At 39.8% G+C, this 24,917-nt stretch overlaps 1 long non-coding RNA gene across 1 annotated transcript; it reads right to left on the reverse strand.

The window, feature by feature from the left end:
* Positions 1 to 836: 836 nt before the first annotated feature.
* On the reverse strand, positions 837 to 24,820 carry LOC311583036. The gene is made up of 3 exons (XR_014774369.1): positions 24,343 to 24,820; positions 4,685 to 4,780; positions 837 to 1,110 (listed from the first exon to the last, which is right to left on the reverse strand). It is a non-coding gene; the product is annotated as an uncharacterized lncRNA (long non-coding RNA).
* Between the last annotated feature and the right edge of the window lie 97 nt (positions 24,821 to 24,917).

Here is a 24,917-nt window from a genome sequence, read left to right on the forward strand (position 1 = left end):
GGATTTAAATAGATGAGAACGATGCTGGGCTCCAAATGGAATGGAAAGAAAACATCTTCAAATATACATTTCTCCCCTCCTCTTGTACTTGCTCATCTTAGGCTCTTGCCAGCAGCCCGAGGTGGTTCCTCATGTCATCTATTTGAAAAGATAGCTATCAAGGGTGTATCACAATATTTTTACTAATTTATATTGAGATGCGCAGTTTCATTGTGGGCAACCATTCAAATGCCTGATTAAATCTGCTGGAAGTTCTGTGTGCTGAAGCATTTCACATCCTGGGAAAATAAAACCGAATATGCTGTTTTTCTTTGTTCTCCACTCAGCCATGTGAAGTTAAATAGAGCTTTCAAAAGAAGGGGAAAATGAAAAAAAAAATCTAAATAAATCCCTCTAAATCAAATTGACCTTCCTTAGGCATTTTTTTCCCTACATCTTGGCAGAGACTGAATCTATATTCTTCTGTTTTAGAAGCGCTCTGTGTGGTCTGCTTCCTGTGGCTCCTCCATCCTCTGAAATGACCACATTTTCAGAGCACAGTAGCTTAATACACATTAACTCCTCGTCATAGGAAATAAGCTACATTTCATTCGAGGCCACGCTTCATTCCTGCTTTCTGCTACCCTGGCTTTAATTACTACTGATAGAGGGCAGCCCACGCCCCAGGAGGTGAGAATAGGTTGCTCTTGGAGCCACTTTCTCTGTCTGGCTCCCATGACCATCTTGTTCTCTGTCCCCATGCTGCATCAGCAAGTGTTCCTGTGGCGCTGGCTCTACAGAGAGGAGGAAAAGGAGGCAGCTCTGAGAAAAGGCTTAATTTACATGAATCCAACGAAAGACAACATTTTATTTCTACTTGTAATATACCAGAGTGGGGCGGCGGCGGGGGGGGGGGGTGTGGCTCAAAATAACAGACTCTGGGGCTGGGATTGCAGTTTCATGATTTTCACTTTTCTGTATGATAGCATCATTCTGTTTTCTGTTTTCTGCTTCCTCCTTGTGCAGAGTGCGCACTTCTTGCTTTTGGACAGAGGGAAGTAGCTTTGTATTGAACGCGAAGCCCAATTTCCTTTCACCTTCATTGCAGGCTGAGTAGAAGAATGAATTTTCCTGTGAAGAGGAAGTAGACAACCATTCTCAGACTTTCCCAAGCACTGTGGATGAAAAGGCCCTCAGCATAAGATTTCCTTGAGTACATGCTCACACCCAGTATGCAACACATCATTAATGTCAATAAACCTGCTCCCCATAATCTCTGAGGTTCAAAGCTCCTGTGTCCCTGAGCAGACACAAATCACTCTCATCTAATTGATTGACCTCTTCTCTCATTCAGTCTTTTTATACTTTGAGTGCATGAACTGCCCTCTTCCACAGCATTTTCTTGTCTATTGTGGCTTGTAGGAACTATCTTTGTCTATCTCCTTGTTTGCTAAAATGCTGAACTTACATTGTTGATGACTGGAAATAATTAACTAAGCATTTATTACATGACAGGTAATTACATGGGAGGTAATTATCTTTTAAGCTGCTACCAATATTGTGGAATAATTTTACCCACTTACAGGATAAGCAATGGAGACTTGTGACTAATCTTAATTCTTCTGTCTCATTATTTGTAACTTAAGAAAATTGTAGAGACATATGTCATGCTAAATTTATATGCTATTATATACATTTGTACTATAATTATGACTCACAATTTTCCAATTATTAGTGCTGTTATCAAGCATAGTGGTAAAATGGAAACTTTGCCATAATGAGAGTTAAGCTGCTTTTGGAGAAGTTATGCAAGTTAGTGAAGTTGAATTTAACTAAGAACGGTCCAGACATATATTCACAGAAACAGGGCACAAAGTAAGAATTTAATGTGCATGCAGTATAGAGGCAAAGCAAGGCACAATGAGGAAATGAGGAAATCTGGATATGGTAAACAGGATGCAAAAATGATGTCATCTTAGGCAAGAACAACTTTTTTCTGGCCTACCACACACTAAAACACATAGCTATTCGTTGGCAGTGTTGGGTCGGCTGAGGGACAAGGCAGTTCTGTCCCTCCTTATTAATGAGTCAATTGCTGACCACACCTAACTAGTTATCACTTGTCAACCAAGCCATCTGTCCTGAGAAGGTCGTAAGGATGAACTATGTGTCTGTATTGTGCTTGTCACCTGGGATACGTCTGTACCGAGAGGATGAACGGAGTAGGGTGGGTCATCTTCATCCCAGCATTTGTTCACCGTTCACGAGATCTCATTTACTGGGCCCTTACCCTAGTGACTAGACTTGAGCTAGATGGTTTCTTTTGATCTTATCTGAAATACACTATGGACAGCCTTGCTTTAGTGCTAGCATGGTTGACAAAAGTTTATCAAGGACGGTATTGAGATGTGTGTAAAACAAAAGCACATTATCTTCTTCCCCATGCCAACCAAACCACGGTTTATAGATGCTAGTTCAAGCTTCCTGGACTGATGTGTGTGGGTCCAGCCTTCTGCAGGCCTGGGCTCACCCTGACACTCCCTCATTTCTGAGGTTGCCCCTACTTCCGGTTTCTGGGCTCCCTAATCTTCATGCCTGTTAGTCTACTGATTTGTTAAAGGACTTTGCTCTTTTTCAGTCCTGTGCCACCCATCACCAAACACTCATGGACTTCTTTGGGATGAGGTCAACGTTTATTTTTGCTTATAGTAACCATTGTTTTCCATCTGCTTTGAGATGTTTTCCTTTTCCTGTTTTAGGGTCATATCACTTTTCCATATGGTGTCTACAGGGGAGGTCCTCTTCGGGCTCTATAGAACTGTCCTGAATTCTGGCCAAGGTGCACGTGTTGTGTTACTCATGCTTCGCTGAAAGCCGCAAAGCACGGGCTAGAGTATGGAGTGCTGGGAAACATGGGTACAGCACCTGATGTTCAATAGGGACCATATTAAAAACAAGTCACTGTTTACAGTAGGAAAACCTGGAAGCAAGCCAAATGTCCATTGCAGGGGCAATGAATAATGGTGGTAGAGCCACACAATAGAATATTGTAAGGCTGTCAACTAAAGACCTTCCCACCCAGTGGTATGGGTGCAACACAATAATAATTAGTAAGCAAAAAGTCAGCTTCAAAAATGCATATATAACAAAATACACTTTCCACAATATGGAAAAATAAAAATTTACATAGTACTCTTACTCAAAATGTATAAATGTAGCTAATAAGTTCATATAAAAAGGAAAAAGACAAACGAAATAGAAGTTGAGATGATTGGCATCTTGGATTAGTGCAAAAATGGTAAATAATTAGGTGTATATTGAGGTCAAGATTTTTATTTGAGTGATAAATTTTTATGTGCTGGAGTATGTGTGTGTGTGTGTGTGTGTGTGTGTGTGTTGACTACAAATCAACCTCTGGAGTCCTTCCTCTGGTGTAACCTTGTAACCTACCTTAGTGTTTACATCAGGGTCTCTCACTCGCATATTAGCCTACATGGGCTTGCCAGTGCACACCAGGGACCTGTCCATCTTTGTACCCCAGTGTTAGAATTGCAGTGTGTATACAAAACCCCGATTTTTACACAGGATTTTGAGATAGTTCTCAGGGTCTCATATTCGCATGGCAGTCACGTTGCCAACTGAGCTATCTCTTCAGCCCTGTGTGCTTGTCCTTAAAAAATAATCAGAAAGCTGCTAGCTGCATGAATGTGGTCTAGTTTGGATCAATGGTGAGGTGTCATGCACCAAAGATTTCAAATAAATTAACTTTAATGTGTGGAAACCCAGCAGAATATATAATGTATAACCACACTAGCTCTTCAGGAGATAAAAGGAGGCAGAAAAGCTTAGAGCATGAATTGTTTTTAGAATTAAGTAAATCAAGCTAGGTGTACAGTATGATGTTCTAGTTACAAATATAGCTGGGACCAAATGATCTTTATTTTATACCATCAGCTGAATTGTGGTATAACTTTGGAATTGCATCAATCCATAACCTATTTCCCTTTCAAGATGGAGCCAAGGACCTCCAAGATTAGCGATGATTAGAAGGAAGCCTGTTGTCACCCTGGTCTGAGTGTTCCCTAAAACTGTGACAATGCCAGGGCTTCTTAAATGATTTGGTAACAGAGAGTGACATTTTGGCAAGCTGGAGCAACAGGACCCTATGTTTAGGGCTTGATGGACTGCACAAGCATTTCTATCTGAGGTCTTGCCACACAGATCAAAGTCAGGTAAAGACATAGATATCCTTATCCCCAACCCTCTTTATAAAAAGTATACCTAACCCGACCTAGGGGAGGGGAATAGGGTGAAAGAGCGAGGGAGGGAGGAACAGGAGGATACAAGTGATGGGATAACAATTGGGTAGTAATCTGAATAGATTAATTAAATAATTTTTTTAATGCACAATGTAAAAAAAAAAAGTATACCTAACCCTTCCTGTCCAGAGTATTATGCCATCTGTCTCTTTCCCCCGCCCCTAACCGCTGGAATACTTGTGACATTTTCTTAAGAAATTTAAATTATACTCAAAGCTAGGAAAACGTTGACTTCAGCCAGCCACTGCTATATAGCCTGTGGATACACCCAATAAAGATTGTTTCAGGAAATGAAAGAGTGAGATATGGGAAGAAGGAACTCAGATATTTTAGTATTATTTTCTTGCCTCTATGTTAAGCATGTGATCAATGAGACATTAGCTCACTGTTCCCTTCCTGTGTTCCTTTGTCTGCTGAAGAATACTTGTGTTCTGCATCCAGAAGAGGGGGGACACACATGATCCTCAACTGAAATTTCCAGGCTGAGAAACAGGAAGGGGAAGGTAAAAAGGGCCATTTCCCCCTTGAACAGAAGAAACCTGGAATGAGGCACAAGTGCTAGCAAATGTTCTAGAAGTATCTTACGTCTTCTTGCAGCTGATGTAACCTCCTCCCTCCCATTTTAGGGCTATGCTTTTCTTTGTTCTCCTTTGATTCATGAAAACAAACAAAGGTCCCCTCTCCTTTAAAGGAGCAATGCTTTAATCTGAGAAAAGCTGTGGTAAACCACATCCTAGACAGTCAAAGGTTTCCCCTGCCTCTCAGCAGTGCAGCAGAGGTAACCATGGTTCATCACAGGCATCTCCCAAGTGCTGGGCAGACCCCAGACAATCTGGCCAGATGGCCCATTCTAACAGAGAGTGTTGCAATCACATGAAAAGAAAGCATGCTTTGTGTTAGCTGATTTGAAAATGGATCTCTGTTGTGGAGATAAATATAGAAAAGTTATCAGGTTACTAATCTGCCACTGAACTGGGGCCTCAAAGCAAAGTCATAACCATGCTTGTCATATCTGTCTTCAAAGGCTGTCACAAATATAGCTAATGAATTATAAAACACCTGCCTCTACCTTTATCACAGTCCCTTTATCTTCTTTCCTTTGTCTTTTGAAAACGATACCTACCTGCTTCACCACAGTTCACAATGTTCATGAATGAATGGAAGCTTTCCAATTTGCTTTCCCACCACTGACCTTGTATTTGTGTTTTTAGTGACCAAAAATTCATGTTCTGGAGTTGATTATAACTGTTCTTGGTGGAACAAATGAGTGTGTGTATTCAAGTAGATCAAATAATTACAAAGGTGCCTGCCTTTCTAGCCCATATAAAAACTTAACTTAATTACATCAATAATCCTCTTCAGACAGTTTCTGAAATCTAAGAAAGACAAAAAGAGTGGATTGTCACATGGTGTATAAATTATTTGACATCATTTAAAATGATTATTAAAATATTTTTGGTTTATCAACTATCTCCTTAGATTTGATTTATCTCAATTTTCATATCTCTGTATCCACTGCAGAGTTGATTAGCACACTTTGCTGCTTGTTAAAATTACACTAGAACTCAGTTTAATACTGTTTATTAAGTTTTGATATTAGAGAATAAACTGTTCCTATGAGTTGGGGGAGGGAGCACTCTCACGTGAAAGGCTTGATACAACATCCCTTTAGGTGATAAGAGAATGAAATATCGTGACTATAAAAGAACACCATAAGTGTGCATAATTGTTTAAAATGTATGTTCTAGAGATTTTACTTTGAATGTTATATATCATTTCTATGATGTTGAAGTGGTACCTTATGGGCAGTTTTCAATCTCTCCTTCTCCTTCCCTCCCTTCCTCCCTCCCTCCCTCCCTTTCCCTCTGCCTCCCTCCTTCTCCCTCTGCCTCTCTCTGTGTGTCTCTGTGTGTCTCTGTGCATCTCTGTCTCTGTGTCTCTGTGTCTTTGTCTCTGTCTCTGTCTCCCTCCCTCCTTCCCTCCCTCCCCCTTCTCTGCAATTCACTATACATCCCTGGATGTCATGAAACTTGTTATATAGACCAAATTAGCCTTCTTGCCTCTGTTCTAGTGTCAGGATTAAAGGCATGCATTAACCAGCCTGGCTCCCACTACTAATTTATTTTATAGAATAGTTTTAGATTAATCCCACAAAATGAGAATAGTAAAACTAGTAAGGGATTTTTAAATTCTCCATGCCTACCATAAATCTCTCCTATGATGGACATCTTGTGTCAGTGCCATAAATGAATATGGACACATCATAAAAATTGAATTTCATTTGTTATTGTTTCTTTGGTTTCCCTGATGGTCATGACTTGCTTGCTGTCCCAGGGTCATGTTCACGGCACACTACATACAATCCTGTCATTCCCATCTCCTCTTACCTGAGGTAGTCTCTAAGACATCCACAGTTTTAATGATTTTCACAGTTTAAGGAGCACTGGTCAGGAGTTTTTGTGGAGCATGTTCTCAATTAGATTTTGATGTTTTGCTCTGACTACACTTGGCTTTGGTATTTGGGGAGGCTGAGCACAGAGAGAAAGCACCCTTTCCATCACAGCATCTGAGGGAACAATCCAAGCAGCGTGCCTTATGGGTAGCTGATGTAGTTTCCCTGAGATCATCTTTGCCAGATACTGTTTGTTTGTTTGAGACAAGGTTTCTTTGCGTAGCTTTTGCTGTCCAGGAACTAGCTCTGTAGACCAGGCAGAACTTGAACTCACAAAGATCTGTCTGTGATGTTCTTCTCCAAAAATTCTGTTTTCCCAACCTACTTCCTAGTTTTCTACATTTTTTTTTTACTGGAAAGAACTAATTCTTATGGTCCCAATGTGAGGTGTAGACTGCCTACAGTAAATACCCAAATGTTTTCTGTATGGGGTATCCTGTCCTTCTCCATTTACTTGACCATTGATTTGTGTCAGCCTAGACATGTAGACTCATATTTTACTGGATTATAATCTAGATTTACTCAGTTTTCCAGCTCAAATTGTTTTGCTTTTGACTATTGCCCATGTTTTTCATTCCTTCTGATGTCCTTTTGACATATGCCTATACTTGCCATGTGTTTTTGTTTTTATTTGTACTTTTGACTATTCTTAAAATTTTAGTTCTGTTATGATGCTCCAGGTTCATATACAGTTTATGATGTTGCTTAGAACTGGTCCTTTCTCGTAGGTCCTGGCTCATTTTCTTAGTATTAGAATCTAGAGTCTGGATAAATTTATTTGCTTCTTTGGGTGCCATTGATTCTAGGCCCTCCTGGCTGACTAAGCAAGGCTATTTCTCTATGTTTGAGTGCATGTACAAAGTTAGACACCAGTTCATATTGAACTTTCCGGTTCTAAACCATTACCAGATGTGACACTTTTGCTTTCTTCCCATGCTCCTCTCTGAACTCCCAAACCAACAGTGAGAAATTTGGCTTCTGCCACCCACCATGTATCCACCCAGTTGTTCAGTTCCATCATGCGTGCATATCAAGGACCACTACCCACAGGCCCATGAGAAATTACACTATTGCCCAGTCTAGCAATTGTGTAGACCCTGTAACCTCGACTCACACGGTTCCTCATTTCCAATGTTACTCATGTCAGTGTCTATTTTTCACCACCCATAGTGAATCTGTCTCATGTATTTATTATGTGGTTAAATTATTTTTGCACATATGCATTTCATTCTGAGATCCCCTGACTCCTAAATGATTTTTTTTTTAGCTTGCGTGTATTAAGATTTGCTTTCTGTTTTGTGAGGATTTCTTTTCTTTTTTTAAACAAATGTAGAATTTATGTATTCAAAGCTTAGCATATCCAAAGTGTAGTAGTTTCACTGCTCTAAAACATCTTTCACTTCATCTTTTCAAAGTTTCTTCCTTCCTCTGGATCCCACAAGCAGTGATCTCTTTACTATTTGTATAGTGTCAGCCTTTGAGAACACCATCTAATTAATATCACATGGTATATTACCTTTCAGACTCTCACTGAGCCATATGCCTTTAACATTCACTCATGTTTTCCTAGGCCTTGAACAATGTACCATTGTAAAGATATTATCACAGTTTGTTATGCATTTGCCAATGAAAGACATCTTGGCCTCTTTCAGATTTTGACAATTGCCAGTAGAGGTACTATAAATATTAGCATACAGACATTTTTGTTATCACATACTTTTGTATTACTTGGGCAAATACCTATGAGAGTGATTTCTGCGTCACCTGAGAAGATTATGTATAGTTTTACATTGAACTATCAAGCTATATTCCAAAATGTATGTACCATGTTACATCCCCACCAGCAATTAAATGGAGCTCCCATCCTTCTCTGCCCTTTATGGGACAAGGTATTGCCAGTGTTGTGGATTTGGGCAGTTACAAAGATACCTCATTGCTTGCCTTGCAATTACCTAATGACTGATTTCTACTGTGACTGCTTATTTTCCGTCTTTCTATTTTCTATGATAAGGTATTGGTTCAGATTAGATCTTTGGCATACTTTTTAAAAACTAAATTGTTAGTTTTCTTGTTGTTGAATTTAAATAGTTTTGTATACTTTGGAGACATATCTTTATCAGATATGTGCTTTACAAAGACATGTTTCCCTTGCTGTAGCTCACCTTTTCTTAATTGTGTCTTTTCAGAATGCATTTTTATTATCTGGAAAAGTTAACCTGTTAACACTTTAACTTTTTTCTTTCACAGATAGTGCTTTAGGAGTTCTAATTAAAAGTCTCTTTACCAAGCCCAGAGATATCCAGTATTTCTCCTATATTTGCTTCTAGAAGACTTATAGTTTTCCATTTGACTTTTAGGTTTCTGCTCCATAATTTTATGAACTGTCTGCTCTTGATTAAAAATACTTTTTGCATGTAGACATCGATTTTTCCAGAATTATTTACTTAAACAATTAACTTTTATTCATTGAATTGACATTTTTATCAAATCTGGCAGACTCTATTTGTGGGAGGTCCCTGTTCTCCTCTTGATCTCCGCATCTCCTGTGTCTTAGCTGCTTTAGCGTATAATAAGTCTGGAAGGAAAAAGTGTCTGTGCCCTGAGTCTGTTCTCTGCAGTGTTGTCTTGGCTATGTTGGCTAGCTTGTATTTTTCCCACAGACTTTACAACTAGCTTGTTAATATGTACAAAATAGTTTTCTTGAGTTTCATTAGAATCTTGAATTAAATGGTGAGGAAATAACATTTTAATAACAGAGTCTTCCAATTCATGAACATAGACTATATTTCCATTTGGTTAATATTCTTTGATAATGTTCAACAGATTTTTTTAAATCAAATTTTTTCTATATACTGATCCTAGATATATAGTATTGGGCATATGACTAAATAGTTCATTCTAAAAATCATTGCAATTAGTTTTAATTGCACTTCAATTTGATCATTGGGATGTGTAGAAGAGCAAATGATATTTTTACTTAATCTTAGATCTTAGAATTTGCCTATAGTAACTTACTTGTTACAACTTTCTTTTTTAGTCAATTTTTTGTAATATTATATGTAAATAATCATGTCATCTGCAAAAAAGAATTTTGTTTCTTCTTTTGTATAAATTCCTTTTATATACATTGAAGTCTTTAAATTCCTTTTCTTAAAGAATTGGACTAATTGGGACTTCCTAGTATGATGTTGAGTAGAAATGACAAGAGAAGATATTTTTCCTTTGTTTCCAATCTTAGAGAACATCTTAGTGTCATGTTAAGAATGATCTAGTGAAGCTAAATTCATATCTCTTTACCTATAGATTAGTGTAAGTCTCAGTCCATATTAGAGAAGTTTCCTTGTCTATGTAAATACATTGTAAATATGGCAGTTAGCCTATAAATCCACAGCTGATGAAAGAGCAAAGAGTAAACACTCAGGGAGTGTACATCCATAAATGGACCTTTACATCCTACCTCTTGTCTCAGGGATTATAGAGAAAGAAGGAGTAGAAAGATTGCAGGTCAGAGATGAGGGAGAATTGAGACACACAGGCTCTTCTGGATAGGACAGTGCCCATTATTCACAACAGCTTTGCTTGTCTCAAAAGATGTCCAGGAGATCAAGTCACGAGCAGTTGATCATGGAGGAGGGAAAGACACATGAACCCTCACCTTTAGCTGAGAAGATACTGACAGTTGCTAATCAAAAGTCAGTTTTCATTAGGAGTGTGAACCCTGGCAGGTTGGCTAGCGGATGGTCCCACTCTCTGGATTAAAGAGGCCGACTTCACTTCCCAAATGTGGCTTGACCATAGCATTAGCATTTAAGGCAAAGTTCAAAACACCACAAGTAGCTGGGCATGGTGACACATGCCTTTTTTTCCCTTTTTAAAAATTTTATTCAGAGTACAACTCAATTATTCTCCCATTACTCGTATCCTCTTCTTCCTCCTACCCTCCCACCCCCATCCTATTACCCTCCCTTAGGTCCATGTCCAAGGGGGATCACCTCCCCCACTTTATGTTTGCAGGCTAACAAGTCTTATCTTGATATTCTGCCTATTCTTTCTTTGAGTGCCACCAGGATTCCCCTCCAAGGGGAGGTCATCAGATATGGGGCACCAGAGCTCTTGTTAGAGTTAGTCCCTGCTTTCCACATAACTGTGGAGAATGTTCTATCCATTGGATAGATCAGAGTAGGGGTTCGGTGTTTACTACTTGTATTGTCCTTGGTTAGTGCAATAGTTTGAGCAGACACCCCTGGGCCCTGATCCACCCATTACGATGTTCTTCTCGTAGGTTTCTAAGAGCCTCTGGATCCTTTTATTTCCCCATCTCCTATATTTCTCTTACCTAGAGTCCTAGTAGGATGTCCTCACATCTATCCCAATCTCCTAGTAAGTGAAGACTTTCATGGGACACGCCTTTTGGACTAGTGCCCAATTATAAGTGAGTACACACCATGTGAGCCTTTCTGTTTCTGGGTTAACTCACTCAGTATCATCATTTCTAGTTCCATCCATTTGTCCACAAATTTTAGGATTTCCTTGTTTTAAATAGCTGAGTAGTATTCCATAGTCTAAATGTACCACAGTTTCTTTATCCATCCTTCAACTGAGGGACATGTAGGCTGTTTCCAGGTTCTGGCTATTATGAATAAGGCTGCTATGAACATGGTTGAGCATATGTCCCTGTTGTGTGGTAGAGCATTTTCTGGGTATATTCCAAGGAGTGGAATAGCTGGGTCTTAAGGAAGCCCTAATCCCAGTTTTCTGAGAAAGCGCCAGATAGCTTTCCAAAGTGGTTGTACTAGTTTGCATTCCCACCAGCAATGAAGGAGTGTTCCTCTTTCTCCACATCCTCGCCAGCATGTGGTGTTGCTTGAATTTTTGATCTTAGCCATTCTGATGGGTGTAAGATGGAACCTCAGAGTTGTTTTGATTTGCATTTCTGTGATGACTAATGATGGTGAGCATTTCTTTAAGTGTTTCTCAGCCATTTGATATTCCTCTGTTGAGAATTATCTGTTTAGTTCTAAGCTCTACTTCTTAATTGGGCTATTTGGTTTGGTGGTGTTTAAGTTCTTTACTGCTTTATATATTTTGGAAATTACACCTTTGTCAGATGTAGAGCTGGTGAAGATCTTTTCCCAGTCTGTATGCTGTTGCTTTGTTCTGTTGACAGTGTCTCCTGCCTTACAGAAGCTTCTCAGCCTCATGGGGTCCCATTTGTTAATTGTTGTCCTTAAGGCCTGGGCTGTTGATATTCTGTTCAGGAAGTTGTCTCCTGTGCCAATGTGTTCCAGGCTCTTCTTCACTTTTTCCTCTAACCGATTTAATGTCTCTGACCTTTAATCCCAGCACTTAGGAGGCAGAATCAGGGTGATCTCTGTGAGTTCGAGGTCAACCTGGTCTACAAAGCTAGTTTTAAGACAGCCAGGCCTACACAGAGAAACTTGGAAAAACAAACAACAGAAACAACAAAAGACCACTAGTATAAGGACATTTATCAAAGTGAATTGTGCGCCATTATATTCCTTCCTTTTAAAAATAAATATTCTGATCCAAAATGTTCACTTGTCATGTGCTTATTTATTAACATAGCATTTATTAAACATATGTTATGCATAAACCTCAAATATCTCAATGAAATCTATGCTTTGATTATTCTTTTTTCACTGTAGATAAAATCTATAGATTAGAAGGGAGTCAATGGCATAATTTTTTACACATTAAAGCATAATATTATCATTTATAAACCATATTACAGAAAACATACTGCCTCTACATTTCAAGTTTTATATGAAAATGGAAATATTACCAGCTCCTAGTACTGAAGTTTAAAAGGGTTTGTTTAAGACATCAAAAGAATGCCTGGCACACTGTAGGAAGTAAATGCATTTTCATTATACCTCTTACAGACTGATTTGGAAAAAAGCCAAAAAACTCATATCACAATGTCAGCTTATACATAGCTGCTATTTTCTATCTTTATCTTGGGTGCATTCGTGAGTATAGCTTACTTAGGAAGCCTTTGCATGCAAGTATGTTACTTACTGCTGATGGGACTAAGACCACAAAGAAATAAAGAAGTCTGACTGGGTAGATCTGGAAAAGACTGGTTACTTATTACTACTACAGACAGAATCATGGTCAAGGCAGCTCTCTCTGGCTTTTGAAGATACTTCTGAAAGAATTAAGCTGTAAGACTGTAAGAGTAAATATTCCCAGGTCAGCAGTGGAGAATCTGGGCAGTAAAGTGTAGGATCCACAGTGGTAGCAAGTTCCATGCCAACAGCTTTAAAGCATTGATTCTACATGAGTGGCGTGGTGCAGTCTATGAGAAATCAGGAGATGAGAAAAAAATTCTCATTTATATTTACCACTAGATGGTTGAATGAGTCTAACAGAATTTCATACAGCCTGGAGGAAACATTTTCCAATTTCTTATATAAATATTTGTATAGCAATATCTATAATTTGAAAATGCAAGCCTCCTTTAAAAAAAAGCTTATAAATAAGTTTAGAAAATTGGTCAGTCTCCTGGAACATGACAGTTTGGAAGTGTCATGTGATAGAATACCTAATAACATAGAATATAATGGTGCACATTTCACTCCATTGACTGCCCTTATATTCACAGTCCTCAGAACCTTGTCTTAAAGCTAATGTTAGTGTCAGCCCAAAGAGAGGCATGAAGCCTGGCCTTTATTCCAGATATCGAGTCATATGAGAGAGGTCTCTCTGCACTCAGTTGTGCTGGTAAGTATAACAGTTCTAATACCATGTTGATAAGCCACAATGCGCGAACTGGCTTTCACTCCATGATGCACAATCATGATTCTTACACACTGTTTCTAGATGTGTACAAACCCATAGCTTGAGCATTTGCAAAGGTCTACTTTGAAAAAGGTTTATATGTCTCTCTGTATTATTGTATTGTATTAATAAGAAAGCCAACAACTGCTCACTTACTAAACATTTCCAGGCATACTTTTCTTATGTTAGTCAGTAATAAGCCCATGGTTTCTATTCATGAACTTTCAACTTTCTCTCCTCTTTGCTGCCCTGGAGGCCATTAATTCTTTTCATGCTTGTTATATTTTTTTTCTTCATTTTCCTGATATAGGAAAGCAGGACAAGTTGTTGAGAGTAAGGTGGAGTTTGGAGGTCTAAAGCTCAGGAGTCATGATTTCTCAAGCCTTTTAACATTAAATTTATAACTCATACAAATTTTATATATCTTAATATGCACAATGAATTTCCCTACTCAAATTTTGTATGTTTTAATGATTATGGTGACCATTAAGTGGCTAAATATCTGTTTTTGGGTTTCTTCTCATATTCCCAGTGAAGTTGTGAGACTGAATTCGACATCCAATCAGGCTCAAATGCTTGTGTGTTGCTCAATACTGACCACAAGTTGGATTTGTATACAGGAATTAGGAGAATCACCAAGTTTTTAGTCCAACTTCAAACTTTAGAATGAACGTCAAAACAAAGTTTTGCAGTCATACCTTAAATATTCTAATTTAAATTTGTCCTAGATTTAGGAGAAAACAAATCTGCATTTGGGAGTGTGCCCTCTGACTTTTGCTCAAATCCTTTTCTTTATAAAAGCATGGGTTGTCTTCCTTGCATCAGGCAGCCACTTTCAGGAATTAGGTGATTTCTTGTTGCCAGGTTCAGAACAGTAACCCCACCATAATTAAAACCCATCATGCTTGCTACACCATAATCCAAGGATGCATGACAGAACTGGCTTGTACAGAACCCTGTATCAATAACAAGAGACTCCAACGACTGGGGTACAAGTGCACTGGGAATCTCAGGAGCATTAGATGATCTGTGTGGATTTGCAGAGAGCAAGAGAAGCCTTTTCAGAGAAAGATCTTGAAGTGAGGGAAAATTGAGAATGCACATATGATCTGGAATCAGGCTTCTGATGTCTATGTCTACATTCCTGCATGCAAGGAACAGAATTTGGAAAAATATCCCCGGAAGTACATAAAGCACTCATAAAACATGGGTTTAAAGTTCGGGAAGAACTGTTGTTGTTGTTGTTTAAAAAATGTAAAAATCATTCATTTTTTCTTTTTCCCACTTGTCTTAGTAATAGTTTCTGTTACTGTGAAGAGACACCATGACCATAGAAACTCTTATAAGGTAGAGTATTTAGTTGTGGTTGGCTTACAGTACAGAGTTTTAGTCCACTGTCATCATGCTGGCACGTAGAGTGACATAGTACAGGATTGGTAAGGGAGAATTCTACATCTGGATCGGAAGGCAGCAGGAAGACAGAAAGGGATACTGGGCTTGGCTTGAGCATCTGAAACCTCACCACCCACGCCTAGTGCCACACCTTCTCCAAAAAGTCCACATGTTCTTCCACAAGGCCAGACCTCCTAATAGTGCTACTCCTTATGAGCCTAAGGGAACATTTTTCATTCAAAGCACCACACCACGTGGCCTCATTTGATGATGGCAAATAACTCATTTCCCATTCTTCAGAAGTTTCTTTTGAGAGGTCTGACAAACTATCAGAAGTTTTTTTTTATGCCAAATTTCTCTGAAAAACATTCTTAACATGGACTGATAAGTAAATCAGAAACAAAGCAAGATTCAAATAATGAAGCTGACCCTACATCTCTCTTCTTTTATACTCTCATATACAGGCATAAAATGACTTACAGTCACAAGACCAGCAGGCAATATTGTGATAGTAATCGCCAGGACCTCTGCCAGGATGAACTGGCTTTGAAAACTACAGGAGCTAATGAGAACTTCAAAATGCCTTAATGTGCATAGCACACAACTTGCCCCTTATACCGATGTAACTATGCAGAAGAGTGTCCAGAAGGTTGTAGGAGTTCAGCTATCAAAGAAAGTTGAACAGTGGAGATACACAGAGCAAAGAGTTTCTTGGGGAGTAAGACTCAAAATTTGAGCCTAAAAATGAGGAACATGGAAAGTTCTCCTCTGATGCCACATCTGGCGTGTGTATGTCTTTTCTGATGTAACAACTGGGATATTTTGTAAAGAGGCACATGGAGGCCATGAGAACTCTTAGTTAGCTTTGTATACGCTGGGTACAGATCCTCCTATTTGTTGCTTGAGATACCAGTGCTCCTATTATATCAAGAAGGTAACACTTAGCCGAGAAGAGAGGATTTACAATCTTCATTCCCAATTCACAGTTCATGATTTTGAAAGTTTCCGGCTAAAATAAGGCCAGCTGTTTAGAAAAAGAATCAAAGTAAAAAAGATTGATAGATGACTGGTGAGAAACTGCCTTGCCAGGTCTCTAGGACAAGGAGAAGGACAATTTCAGTGAGAGAGTCTGTGAAGTGAGGTTTTGAGATGTTCTAAGATTCATTTTATTCTTATTTTTGCTAACTTTATTTGAAAGATAGATACTTTTATCCCAAAAACATTTTTTAAATTTATTCTTTTACACCTCAATGGTTATCCCATCCCTTGTATCCTCCCATTCTTCCCTCCCTCCCATTTTCCCCTTACTCCCCTCCCCTATGACTGTGGCTAAGGGGGACTTCTTCCCCCTTTATATGAAGTCAGTTAGAAGAAAAAGTGGGGAAGAGCCTGGAACACATTGGCACAGGAGACAACTTCCTGAACAGAATACCAACAGCCCAGGCCTTAATGTCAACAATTAATAAATGGGACCTCATGAGGCTGAGAAGCTTCTGTAAGGCAGGAGACACTGTCAAGAGAACAAAGCGACAGCCTACAGACTGGGAAAAGATCTTCACCAACCCAAAAACATTTTTTGTGTTTTCTAAAATGGCATTTTTAAATGCCTATGAGAGTCTTCACTTAGCGGGGCTTTAGGACAGATGCTGAGACTTGCTATTGGAACTCCAGGTGAGAGTGGTAAGGGAGAGTGGGGAGATATAAGGACCCAGAGGGTCCAGGAACCCTACAAGAAGACCATTAAGGCTGACAGATCTGGACCCAGGGGACTCTGCTCAAACTGCTGTACCAACCAAGGACAATGAATGCAGTAAACCTAGAACCCCTATCCAGATCTAGCCAATGGACAGCACATTCTCTACAGTTGTGTGGAGAGCAGGGACTGACTCTGACATAAACTCTGATGCCCTCTATTTGACAACTTTCCCTTAGTGGGGAGGCCTGGTGGCACTCAGAAGAAGGGGAAGCAGGCTATCTGGATGAGACCTGATAGGCTGTGATCACATGGTGGGCAAGGAGGTCCTCTTCTGTCAGAGGTCTAGGGGAAGGAAATAGGATGAAAGAGGGAGGGAGAGGGAAATGGGAAGATACAAGTGAGGGGATAACAATCAGGATACAAAATGTCTTGCTTCTTTCTAGTCTATAGCACAGTTGTCCAAGGTGTTTATTCTTTAGGGCTGCAGAGCATTGGGCAGGTGCAGTGCGGTATGTTTTCAATTTCACAACCAAGGCTGCAATGAAGTTGTGTGACCCTGTGTGGGTGAGCACTGCCAGAAACCCTTGGGTTTTATGTTTGATTTTGAATTAAGTTTTGTTCTGAAGCCTTTTACTGTTGTCAAGTTCTCCTCATTACCTAACAGGCGGTCATCCAATCCCATATGGTGTCCAATCCACAGTTTAAAAAGTGGTGCTTTATGGTTTGATAACATGAGCCATGGAAAGTGAAATGTTGATCCTTGTTTTCCAGACAGCCTTGGTATTAGAAGTGGCCCTGAATGGGTGTGCTGGTATGTGAGACGTAAGTGACTGCGGGTAATAAAAGGTCCTGGGAACATTTAGTTTCCCCATCTTAAAAAGAAATAGTCAAAGTCCACTGCAGCCATGCTCTCTGTTGCAGTTGACAACATGGAGCACATTCTGGAGATATGGGAAGCATGTTCAAACCACAGGGTGATACACCTAAGGGACAGAAGCCTGCGGCCATGCTGAAGAAGGAGAACCCGGGCCACATGAGGCCTGGGAGACCAGATGAACTTGTCTGAAGAAATTAACACTTCCTTTCCTACTATCTCCAAATTTTCAACAAGGAAATGTGATCTTTAATTTATAAGCATTTGAAAAATGTAAATATCCATCTATTCAAGTCATATGCTCTGAAGCACTTAGAGATGTTATTCCTAAAACATACTTAGACATAGTCAATGGAATATAAAATTTCTTATTGAAATGTAAAGTGTTAAATGAGAAGCTGGGCACACACCCCTGTAATCCCAGCACTCGGGAGGCAGGGGCAGGCAGATCACTGTGAGTTCGAGGCCAGTCTGGTATACAAAGTGAGTCCAGGAAAGCCAAGGGTACACAGAAAAACCTTGTCTCGAAACAAACAAACAAGCAAGCAAACAAACAAACATAAGTAAATGAGATTTGAGGGGAGTCAGGGCAATAAGCTGAGGTGTGGGGTATGGCTCTTAAAAAGTAGGGTGCTGGAGACATGTTGCTAGTTTTCCAACCTGGTGGTTTACAACAACTATGTAGAGAAAGCAAGTAAGGCCTATGGAAGGACCTGGGTATGCAGATATGAGAGCCTAAATGGGGTCTCACCTGCAGAGGTAGGTAATACTAACTGTAGTTTATACTTTGAGAGAAGGAAGCAAACATCTCTCTTTATAGTACTTACCTAGGACTTATCCACAAATAGTCTAGGTGTTTTAATTTCCTGCCCAATCTTGAAATTAACATAAAAATGGTCCCAAGCTATGTATACATTTGGAACACCTGGCTAAAGCCAAAACCTAATGTCCCTGGAGGTATTTACCCTCAACCCAGATGATACTTCCTGAGATAAAGTCTCACACAACATGAGGTCACAATCTAAAATTATAATGAACACAAGAATCCAATTTACTGCAAAATAGCAGATGTCACCAAGAACAATGGTTGATCCTCAGAATGCCAAGCTTGTTGGACGTAGAAGATGGAGAGCACCAATGAGCAAAGGAAGATATTTTTTTAAAAACCCTAGGACTTGGACTTGCTAGTAGCAGTAAATGTGGGAACACGTTAAATATTGGATATATTTTGAAGGCAGATTTTGAAGACTTACTAATGGTTGGGTAGGTGGTTGAAAAGAAAAGAGCATTCACATCTCAGCTGTGGTTTTGGTCAGAGCAAATAGAGTAAGACACATCAAGATGAAAATCATTCGAGATCAATACGATAGGCTGATCTATTTATTAGGAAGCCACAGTACATACCAACAGAGAGTGAATATAAGGTACAGTAGAGGATCATCAGCAGTTATAGGACATTTCACCATGAGAGAGGACAGTTGTTAAAAGAAATCTACTCTAGTGACTGAGAGAAGAAAGAAAGAAAAAAGAAAATGTAAATTACATCAATAACATCTCAAATACTGTCTCCCTAGCCAGAGGCAGCAAAGCAGAAACGAGGAGAAACTGGAAAAGATTTTTAAAATAGCATTTAGTGTTAAAGCAATCACTTTCAAAATCCTTAAGATAAAAACACTATCTTTTAAATAGGGGGAAAATGGCAGGAGTGGGGGGTACACATTTTATCAGACCCTCTGTACACAGCTTCATAGACTTCCTACTTCTTTAGAAGAAATCCTGGTTCTCCTTGGAGGGCAATGTAAGCCTGACAACTGACACCTGACTCAGTAATGCTCCCCTCCCTTCCAGGAGACAATCACTCCCACACCACCCTCAACATACTCCTCTGTCCCTTGCATCCTCGTATCACAGTGAAAGTCGGGGTGGGCCGAAGAGGGGGAAAAGCACAAGACTTGAAGACTGAACATTTGCTCTTGATTACGAGAATGTGTCACATTTGTGTGGGGCGGGGGGGGGGGGAATGGCTCTTGCATGATCTACTAATAAGAACCAGTTTAAACAGCAGCTTATGAAAGCATGCTAATTCCAAAGCCAAAAAGCCCCGCATTCTTAACTTTCCCCCAACTTCAGATCCTGCCTCTGCACAGTCAGTCCCAGAACTGAAATGTTATTCTTTGAAAGCAAAGCCAGCATTTAGGAATCTGAAATCGAGCTTGGGCACAGAGAAGCCATGCAGGATGTTACTTTATACCACTACACAGAATGTCAATGCATTTGATATCTTTATTTGTTTCATGTGCTCTGGGATAGAGCGTGTTATGGACATTTTGGCTTTACATCTATTGCGTTACTACAGGGCATTTGTTTTCAATGGTCAGGGAATCTTAAAGCTAACCACCACTGCCACCTCCAGAAGACAGAATATTTACTGAGCAATGTTTGGATCTTGGAAAAATGAACACAAAATGATTTTTCCATCTCTTTCCCCTGAATGATATATACTTAGCAATATTACTCAGGACTCATTCAGAAGTGCACCTGTCCTGGAGAATCGGAGAAGGAAAATGATTTTGCGGCGGACTTATCTTATTTGTATTCTACTAACCTGCTCCTTTCCATTGCACAGAAGTCAGAGACTGAAACATACAATCTATACAATGAAGAGTCATGTAATACGCAGAGGGTATGAACACCACACTTAATTTGTTGCACCTGATTAAAGTTTGTGCCAGCCTCCAGACACAAGAGCCAAATGGTCCACATTCCACAGTCTTTATCCAATTTTCTCTTTTCACTTCATTGTCAGTTCTGACTGCCTACACAATGTAGGATGAAATCCTAATTACTAACTCTGCATTAATTTGACTAGCTCCCGCAAAACAGAAAAGGAAAAAGAAATTGGAGATGTGCACTTCCCTTTTTGTATATAACATGTAGAAAAGAAGGCTTAGAAGAGAAGCCAGTAAGTAAAACACCTGCTTTGCCAGCAAAGGACCTGATTTTGATGCCATTTTAAGAAACCAGGCATGGCGATGCTCTCTGAAAATCCCAGGGGGGGGCAGGCAGGGGATTGGTGGATACCTGGGACTGACAGGCCAGCCAGCTTATGCTGCTCCGTGTTTCAGGCCAGTGAAAGACTATATATCAACAACAACAGCAGCAACAACAACAACAACAACAGCAACAACAACAAACAAATGAATGACTCAAAGTGGAGGGTGCCTGAGGAGAAGTGACAACTTACATTGAGTTTTGGCTCCTGTATGTGCCCACACACATGTACATGTATATGCACACACATGTGTATGTATATGCACACACATGTGTATAAGCACACAAATACACAAGTATACATGCACACAAAGTTAAAAAATACAGAAATATTTAAAACTAGTTGCAGTTTGTAATAATTTCCTACTTTAGAGAAGCAAATATAAGGGGAAAAATATGGAACTAGAAAGCACCTTGTTGCTATCTGCTTAATAACTGATAAAATGTAAGTCTGTATGTGACACCTTCGTACCTATATGTTGTTGCTAAAGGAATAGGATCTTAAATAGTTTGAGCTGATGCGGTAAAATACATTAAATTGGGTGATTTGTAAAATACGGAAATCTTGCCTTGGCCAAGAGCAAAGCAGCACCCAGTTTGTGTCTGGTGAGGAACTGGGTACATGTGCTGACAGCATGTTTGTGGCTGCCCCATCCAGGAATGGCAAATGCTATGACTTCACACAACAGAAGGGACAGGAGGTCAAAAGCGACCTTGGCTGCATCCCGCTAGTCATTTTATGGGGCATTATTCCACCAACAATGGCAAAACCCTCATGGTGTGCTCACCTCTCCCTAACAGAGCCACTTCACACCAGAATGGTGGGATTAAGTGTCAATGCATGGATCGTGGGGTACATCCAGACCCCATCAGAGAAGGTCTGTAACTGGGGAGTGATACCTTGATAGCTTAAGTGAGGCCACATGGCCAGAATAACTGCAACCGTTGTCTATTCAGCTTCTTTGAAAAGAACCAGCCGTCAACACTGAGATCTCAAAACAGCCTGTGGGATCCATGAGATGTCATGTAGGGTTTAAATCCTTTCTTATTGCCCACAAAGGATTCTGATGGGACTACATCCCTTTTTTCAAAGTTGAGAAAGCAAACAGAAACAGTAGTTTTTTTTACAGATTATTTTATGTATATTTGTTTTGTCTGCATGTATGTCTCTGCAGTGCTCCTAGAAGCCAGAATAGGGTGTCACACCCTCTATAACTGGAGGTACATATGGTTGTGAGCCACAGGGGGTCCTGGGAGATGAACTGGCATCTTCTGCAAGAGCAGCCAGTGGTCTTAACCACTGAGACATCTCTCCAGCCCCAGACATACAATATTTAATATGGAAAGGAATATTTTACTTTGTGTTTTCCAAGCATATATGCACACTTTCTTCTAAATAGCTCTATGAGTTTAAAAAAAAAAAAAAGACAAGGAGCTGGAGAGATTGCTCAACAGTTCAAATTACTGGCCACTAGCCCTGGGAACATGGGTTCAGTTCCCAGCACCCTCATGGTGACTCACAATCACTTGTAACTCCAGTTCTGGGGGAATCTAACTTTCTCTTCTGATCTCAACAGGTACCAGGCACACAAGCTGTGCAGTGAGATACATGCAAGCAAGACATCCATACAGAAAAAAATAATAATAAAATAAAACATTAAAAAGGAAAGGGCACAGTTAAAAAATGGAGTATAATTAAGTTAAAAAATACTGACTACAGGCTTCTTAGAAACAGAAAGTCTATGTTTGCATGTTAGGAAAAAAAAACAACAGACTGATTTAAAATAAAAAAGAGGGCCTGGAGAGATGGCTCAGTGGTTAAGAGCACTGACTGCTCTTCCAGAGGACCCAGGTTCAATTCCCAGCACCCACATGGCAATTCACAACTGTCTACAACTCCAATTCCAGGGGATCTGATACACACACACACACACACACACACACACACACACACACACACATATATACAAAACACTGATACACATAAAATAAATAAATCTTTTTAAAAATCAAAAAGAGTTTTGACAGCTACGATATCACTGTTGATGCTTTATTTGTTTTATTTTATTTCTGTTTTATTTGTATCTGATTATCATTGCTAACGAAATGGATATTTTAAATAGTAAGCTGAACCACTCCATGTGTGTGGGCACATACAGGAGCAGTTCACACAAATTGTTCTAAATAACTTTTGACAACGGGTTTTATCAAAGACTCTTAGCAATAGTTTTCACTAAAGTTATTTGTTTACTCATTCACCACATGCATGTTAAATAACCTTTTATCTTTTTACCAGACACTGCATAGACGCTTGATAGAAAGCATTAGCTCATCTATTAGTGTGTTTGGCTCAACTTCTGGCCAGTGTGCTTCCCAAGATTCTTATCTGGAAGATAAAGCTTATTGGTGTCTTGAAGGTAATTCAAAGGAGAGAATGTGAGGCAGAAACGGGGAATAGCCACACACTCCTGCTTTTCAAACAATGGTTGGTGATCCCAGAGGTTCTCCAGTGCAGACCACACTCTTCCATTCCTTGTGTGAAAACATCTATCAACTACCATAGTCACTTTGATTTTTATAAATCTCGGTTTTCTATTCTTTTACATTTATTTATTTGTGTGTGTGTGTGTGTGTGTGTGTATGTGTGTGTAGCAGTCAGAGGAAAACTTGTAGAAACTGGTTTGCTCCTACCATGAAGTTTTTAGAGATCAAACTCAGATTGTCAAGTGTGGTGCCAGGGTCTTTTAATCGATGAGACATCTTACTAGCCCCTGAGTTTTCTTTCTATCTATCTATCTATCTATCTACTTATTTTTATTAATTTATTCATATTACATCTCAATGGTTATCTGAGTTTTCTATTTCCACTGAACATGGGATACTCTCCCCTCCCCCTTATCTATGAGCTGGTGACAACGCAAATAGATAATTACCTATAGCTACACTGCAAAGGATTTTGTTTAAAATGAAAATACTATAACAAACCACTGAATGTGTATCTTCTACTTTCTCTAAACAAGGAAAAAATGGAATTTAATCCTTGTTCAAACCAAGGACAATACAACTTACAGGTTTAGCTAGCTTTGGACTTTTTCTGTACCTAGAATGGGGAGGGAGGTGTTACATCTGTTAAAACATGATACAGAAAATGCTAGATTTGAATATTAAAAACGTTAGAGAAGAGGGGGACAAACATGCCTGAGATGGGGGCGAACGCTCTGTGGCTTCAGGAATAGTACCCAGTGGGAAGCCATGAAGTTAGGCCTGGAAAGAGCTTCATAAGAGAACCGAGAGGCCAGTTTGTGTTGGTCAGGCTGGGGTACAGAGCCTCACTTCCCCACTCTCCACCTTGGCTGCCCGGCCCCTCCCATGGTGTTGCTTTGCTCTTTGTGCGTGCTGTCCTCAGTACAAGGACTAGGCCCACAGACTGGGACCGGCGGCCTGCAAGGCCATTTTAGTTCAACTGCTCTCAAGTAGTGCATCTTCAGAAAAGCTAACACACTTTACACCTTCCAACTCCTCTGAAGGAGATGTGCTCTAAGTCAATGGCACTGTACCTTGAATCACAATGTCTGGCTCTCAATAATCATTTGTGATTTTTATCATTTTTGTCTCCATTAATGTATTTCTCATGAATTGCCATTCTCTTGAGATCTGTTAACCTTGCCTTTCTTCAACCTACATCAATTTGTCAGGACTATTGAACTCTTTGAATATTGTCTCAGTTGACTCTCCACTTAATAAATTAACATATAGACATAAATAAGCATCTGCTTACACCTTCCTAGGAACAGGGACATGGCTTCCCTCCCATGATGCACCTCTTCATCCATAATCCTTAAAGTCATCAGGTCTGTTTCAACTCAGGACGTTTCAAAATGTTCTCAGTCAAATTTCGTCTGGAAGCCTTGGCTGTCAGAGCAGGTGCTAACACAGAAGCGAGGCTGGTAAGGTCTGTCCCCTGTCCCCTCCACTGGCTCCTTCCATCAGGGTAGCGCGTTGTCCCTAGCTTGGTAGAGCATTCATTCTATTGCATTTCCAACCTATATAGTCGCTGAAGCCCTCAGGGACCTTCTAAACTTCCGAATCACTGCTACCCTGTAAAGTACTCTATGGTTTCCCTGGACGCTCATCTAAATTTCGTCTTTAATGTTTACTCGCTTGGCTCCTTGATACCTCGTCTAAAACCTTCCGCAAAGTCGAAGGGTGCCCATGCGTGCTCACGGCCGTACACCGTGACTGCTCCTTTGAACAAGTAAATGGACAACTCCAGATCCCAGAATGAGAAATTTAGTGGTGGAGAAGTTTGCCGACCTTTCCATTCAGGCTGTTGAACGTCACAATTGACTTGGT

Source organism: Acomys minous (genome assembly GCF_964271855.1).
Source record: "Acomys minous genome assembly, chromosome: 14".
NCBI classification, from domain to species: Eukaryota; Metazoa; Chordata; class Mammalia; order Rodentia; family Muridae; genus Acomys; species Acomys minous.